Here is a 6,728-nt window from a genome sequence, read left to right on the forward strand (position 1 = left end):
TAAGCATCAGGTGATTTATCTAAAGATAAGGATCAGGTGATTTATCTAAAGATAAGGATCAAGTGATTTATCTAAAGATAAGGATCAGGTGATTAATATAAAGATAAGGAACAGGTGATTAATATAAAGATAAGGATCAGGTGATTAATATAAAGGTAAGGATCAGGTGATTAATATAAAGGTAAGGATCAGGTGATTAATATAAAGATAAGGATCAGGTGATTTATATAAAGATAAGGATCAGGTGATTTATATAAAGATAAGGATCAGGTGATTAATATAAAGATACGGATCAGGGGATTAATATAAAGATAAGGATCAGGTGATTAATATAAAGATAAGGATCAGGTGATTAATATAAAGATACGGATCAGGTGATTAATATAAAGATAAGGATCAGGTGATTAATATAAAGATACAGATCAGGTGATTAATATAAAGATAAGGATCAGGTGATTAATATAAAGATACGGATCAGGTGATTAATATAAAGATAAGGATCAGGTGATTAATATAAAGATAAGGATCAGGTGATTAATATAAAGATACGGATCAGGTGATTAATATAAAGATACGGATCAGGTGATTAATATAAAGATACGGATCCGGTGATTAATATAAAGATACGGATCAGGTGATTAATATAAAGATAAGGATCAGGTAATAACACAGAAATGAGGAGCAGGGAATAAATACAGAGATTAGGAGCTGGGGTAAATATAGACACAATGAGCATTTGTATAAATACGGATATGAGTAGCAAGGGGTAAATATGGAGATGAGGAGCAAGGGGTAAATACGGAGATGAGGAGCAAGGGGTAAATACGGAGATGAGGAGCAAGGGGTAAATACGGAGATGAGCAGCAAGGGGTAAATACGGAGATGAGGAGCAAGGGGTAAATACGGAGATGAGGAGCAAGGGGTAAATACGGAGATGAGCAGCAAGGGGTAAATATGGAGATGAGGAGCAAGGGATAAATATGGAGATGAGGAGCAAGGGGTAAATACAGAGATGAGGAGCAAGAGGTAAATACGGAGATGAGGAGCAGGGGGTAAATATGGAGATGAGGAGCAAGGGGTAAATACGGATATGAGGAGCAAGGGGTAAATATGGAGATGAGGAGCAAGGGGTAAATATGGAGAAGAGGAGCAAGGGGTAAATATGGAGAAGAGGAGCAAGGGGTAAATATGGAGAAGAGGAGCAAGGGGTAAATATGGAGAAGAGGAGCAAGGGGTAAATATGGAGAAGAGGAGCAAGGGGTAAATATGGAGAAGAGGAGCAAGGGGTAAATATGGAGAAGAGGAGCAAGGGGTAAATATGGAGAAGAGGAGCAAGGGGTAAATATGGAGAAGAGGAGCAAGGGGTAAATATGGAGAAGAGGAGCAAGGGGTAAATATGGAGAAGAGGAGCAAGGGGTAAATATGGAGATGAGGAGCAAGGGGTAAATATGGAGATGAGGAGCAAGGGGTAAATACGGAAATGAGGAGCAGGGGATGAATATGAAGAAAAGGAACAAGGGGTAAATACAGAAATGAGGAGCAAGGGTTAAATACGGAAATGAGGAGCATGGGGTAAATATGGAGATGAGGAGCAAGGGGTAAATATGGAGATGAGGAGCAAGGGTAAATATAAAGAAAAGGAGCAAGGGGTAAATACAGAAATGAGGAGCAAGGGTTAAATACGGAAATGAGGAGCATGGGGTAAATATGGATATGAGGAGCAAGGGGTAAATATGGAGATGAGGAGCAAGGGTAAATATAAAGAAGAGGAGCAAGGGGTAAATATGGAGATGAGGAGCAAGGGGTAAATATGGAGATGAGAAACAAGGGATAAATATGGAGATGAGGAGCAAGGGGGTAATATGGAGAAGAGGAGCAAGGGGTAAATATGGAGCAGGGATAGGCAAGGTGTCCATACACGGACACTGGTGTCCGTGACTGGCCCTTGCAGTGTCCGCCACTCATTTTGCGGTGGTGAGGCAGAAGTAGGACAGATGAATGCGGGTCCTGACACCACCTTGATGCACGCAGCGCCACGTTTCATGGGGTTGGGGCCACACCCATATGATGCCGCTCAGTAGCGGGAAAGTGAGTGAGAGGGAAGAAGCAAGCTGCCTGCAGTGCAACCTGTGTCAACCACCAGTGAGTCGTGACCCGTCCCAATTTCTTGATCTGTGTGGCAGCATGGTGCTGATGTCTCTGTGTAGAAGTCCACTGCCTACTCTGACAAACGTTACCTTACCAAGTAAGTAACCAACCATGATGATCATGTGATTAACATCAAGGTGGGAGGGTTTGGTCAGGAGTTTCAGACTCTCAATACAACCAAAAAATAAATAAAAGGTAAGAATTTTGAAAACATTTCATACCAGTATACCACAAGCAGTCTTTAAATACATTTTATTTTAAACTTGTTTGATTAGATGACTAATTTGCACTTGTGGAACTAGACCAGGGGCATCCAATGTATGGCTCATTTGACAGCAAAGTGTTCCTGACTTATAAAAACATAAAATGTGTCGGCAAATAGGAACCATTCGGCCCATCTAGTCTACCAAATTTTCTGAATACTTCCATTAGTTCCTGACCTTATCTTATATCTAGTATAGCCTTATGCCAATCCCATGCATGTTTAATCTCCTTTACTGTCTCTACCACTTCTGTTGGATGGCTATTCCACCATGAATCCTCTACCCTTTTGGAAAAGTGAGTGTTTTTTGATGTTTTTAATTTGAATTGTACCTTGGTGTCCTTCACTAAGGTCTGTACTTTGGAAAAAGTCCGCCACAACCTTGATCCATGCCTATCCTTGATATGGAGATGAGGAGCAAGGGGTAAATATGGAGATGAGGAGCAAGGGGTAAATATGGAGAAGAGGAGCAAGGGGTAAATACAGAGATGAGGAGCAAGGGGTAAATACAGAAATGAGGAGTGGGTGTATAAATATGGAGATGAGGAGCAAGGGGTAAATATGGAGATGAGGAGCAAGGGTAAATATGGAGAAGAGGAGCAAGGGGTAAATATGGAGATGAGGAGCAAGGGGTAAATATGGAGATGAGGAGCAAGGGTTAAATATGGAGAAGAGGAGCAAGGGGTAAATACAGAGATGAGGAGCAAGGGGTAAATACAGAGATGAGGAGCAAGGGGTAAATACAAAAATGAGGAGTGGGTGTATAAATATGGAGATGAGGAGCAAGGGGTAAATACGTGGATGAGGAGCAAGGGGTAAATACAGAGATGAGGAGCAAGGGGTGAATACGGAGATGAGGAGCAAGGGGTAAATATAGAGATGAGGAGCAAGGGGTAAATATAGAGATGAGGAGCAAGGGGTAAATACAGAGATGAGGAGCAAGGGGTAAATATGGAGATGAGGAGCAAGGGGTAAATATGGAGATGAGGAGCAAAGGGTAAATACGGAGATGAGGAGCAAGGGGTAAATACAGAGATGAGGAGCAAGGGGGGAATACGGAGATGAGGAGTAAGGGGTAAATATGGAGATGAGGAGCAAGGGGTAAATATGGAGAAGAGGAGCAAGAGGTAAATACAGAGATGAGGAGCAAGAGGTAAATACGGAGATGAGGAGTGGGTGTATAAATATGGAGATGAGGAGCAAGGGGTAAATACAGAGGCGAGGAGCAAGGGGTAAATACGGAAATGAGCAGCAGGGGTAAATATGGAGAAGAGGAGCAAGGGGTAAATACGGAGATGAGACGCAAGAGGTAGATACGGAGATGAGGAGCAAGAGGTAAATACGGAGATGAGGCGCAAGAGGTAGATACGGAGATGAGGAGCAAGAGGTAAATACAGAGATGAGGAGCAAGAGGTAAATACGGAGATGAAGAGCAAGGGGTAAATACAGAGATGAGGAGCAAGGGGTAAATATGGAGATGAGGAGCAAGGGGTAAAAACAGAAATGAGGAGTGGGTGTATAAATATGGAGATGAGGAGCAAGGGGTAAATACGGAGATGAGGAGCAAGGGGTAAATACGGAGATGAGGAGCAAGAGGTAAATACAGAGATGAGGAGCAAGGGGTAAATACAGAAATGAGGAGTGGGTGTATAAATATGGAGATGAGGAGCAAGGAGTAAATACGGAGACAAGGAGCAAGGGGTAAATACGGAGATGAGGAGCAAGAGGTAAATACGGAGATGAGGAGTGGGTGTCTAACTATGGAGATGAGGAGCAAGGGGTAAATACGGAGATGAGGAGCAAGAGGTAAATATGGAGATGAGGAGCAAGAGGTAAATACGGAAATGAGGAGAAAGGGGTAAATACAAAAATGAGGAGTGGGTGTATAAATATGGAGATGAGGAGCAAGGGGTAAAAATAGAGATGAGGAGCAAGGGGTAAATACGGAGATGAGGAACAAGGGGTAAATACAGATACAAGGAGCAAGGGGTAAATAAAGAAATGAGGAGCAAGGGGTAAATACGGAAATGAGGAGCAAGGGGTAAATACGGAGATGAGGAGCAAGGGGTAAATACGGAGATGGGGAGCAAGGGATAAATACGGAAATGAGGAGCAAGGGGTAAATACGGAAATGAGGAACAAGGGGTAAATACGAAAATGAGGAGCAAGGGGTAAATACAGAAATGAGGAGCAAGGGGTAAATACGAAGATGAGGAGCAAGGGGTAAATACGGAGATGATGAGCAAGGGGTAAATACGGAGATGAGGAGCAAGGGGTAAATATGGAGATGAGGAGCAAGTGGTAAATATGGAGACAAGGAGCAAGGGGTAAATACAGAGGCGAGGAGTAAGGGGTAAATACAGAAATGAGGAGCAAGGGGTAAATACGGAAATGAGGAGCAAGGGGTAAATACGGAGATGAGGAGCAAAGGGTAAATACAGAAATGAGGAGCATGGGGTAAATATGGAAATGAGGAACAAGGGGTAAATACGGAAATGAGGAACAAGGTGTAAATATGGAGATGAGGAGCAAGGGGTAAATACAGAAATGAGGAGTGGGTGTATAAATATGGAGATGAGGAGCAAGGGGTAAATACGGAGATGAGGAGCAAGGGGTGAATACAGAGATTAGGAGCAAGGGGTAAATATGTAGATGAGAAGCAAGGGATAAATATGGAGATGAGGAGCAAGGGGTAAATACGGAAATGAGGAGCAGGGGTAAATATGGAGAAGAGGAGCAAGGGGTAAATACGGAACTGAGGAGCAGGGGTAAATATGGAGATGAGGAGCAAGAGGTAAATACGGAGATGAGGAGCAAGAGGTAAATACAGAGATGAGGAGCAAGAGGTAAATACAGAGATGAGGAGCAAGAGGTAAATATGGAGATGAGGAGTGGGTGTATAAATATGGAGTTGAGGAGCAAGGGGTAAATACAGAGATGAGGAGCAAGGGGTAAATACGTAGATGAGGAGCAAGGGGTAAATACAGAGATGAGGAGCAAGAGGTAAATACAGAGATGAGGAGCAAGAGGTAAATATGGAGATGAGGAGTGGGTGTATAAATATGGAGTTGAAGAGCAAGGGGTAAATACAGAGATGAGGAGCAAGGGGTAAATACGTAGATGAGGAGCAAGGGGTAAATACAGAAATGAGGAGTGGGTGTATAAATATGGAGATGAGGAGCAAGGGGTAAATACAGAGATGAGGAGCAAGGGGTAAATACGGCGATGAGGAGCAAGGGGTAAATACAGAAATGAGGAGTGGGTGTATAAATATGGAGATGAGGAGCAAGGGGTAAATATGGAGATCAGGAGCAAGGGGTAAATACGGAGATGAGGAGCAAGAGGTAAATACGGAGATGAGGAGCAAGCGGTAAATACAGAGATGAGGAGCAAGGGGTAAATACAGAGATGAGGAGTGGGTGTATAAATATGGAGATGAGGAGCAAGGGATAAATACAGAGATGAGGAGCAAGGGGTAAATACAGAGATGAGGAGTGGTTGTATAAATATGGAGATGAGGAGCAAGGGGTAAATACGGAGACAAGGAGCAAGGGGTAAATATAGAGGCAAGGAGCAAGGGGTAAATACAGAGATGAGGAGCAAGAGGTAAATACGGAGATGAGGAGCAAGAGGTAAATACGGAGATGAGGAGCAAGGGGTAAATACAGAAATGAGGAGTAGGTGTATAAATATGGAGATGAGGAGCAAGGGGTAAATACGGAGATGAGGAGCAAGGGGTAAATATGGAGATGAGGAACAAGGGGTAAATACATAAATGAGGAGTGGATGTATAAATATGGAGATGAGGAGCAAGGGGTAAATACAGAAATTAGGAGTAGGTGTATACATATAGAGATGAGGAGCAAGGGGTAAATACGGAGATGAGGAGCAAGGGGTAAATACAGAGATGAGGAACAAGGGGTAAATACATAAATGAGGAGTGGATGTATAAATATGGAGATGAGGAGCAAGAGATAAATACGGAGATGAGGAGCAAGAGGTAAATACGAAGATGAGGAGCAAGGGGTAATTACAGAAATGAGGAGTGGGTGTATAAATATGGAGATGAGGAGCAGGGGGTAAATACAGAGACAAGGAGCAAGAGGTAAATACAGAGGCAAGGAGCAAGGGGTAAATACAGAGATGAGGAGCAAGGGGTAAATACGGAGACGAGGAGCAAGGGGTAAATACGAAGATGAGGAGCAAGGGGTAAATACGGAGATAAGGAGAAAGGGGTAAATACAGAGATGAGGAGCAAGGGGTAAATACGGAGACAAGGAGCAAGGGGTAAATACAGAAGCGAGGAGCAAGGGGTAAA

Source organism: Bombina bombina, chromosome 6, assembly GCF_027579735.1.
Source record: "Bombina bombina isolate aBomBom1 chromosome 6, aBomBom1.pri, whole genome shotgun sequence".
NCBI lineage: Eukaryota > Metazoa > Chordata > Amphibia > Anura > Bombinatoridae > Bombina > Bombina bombina.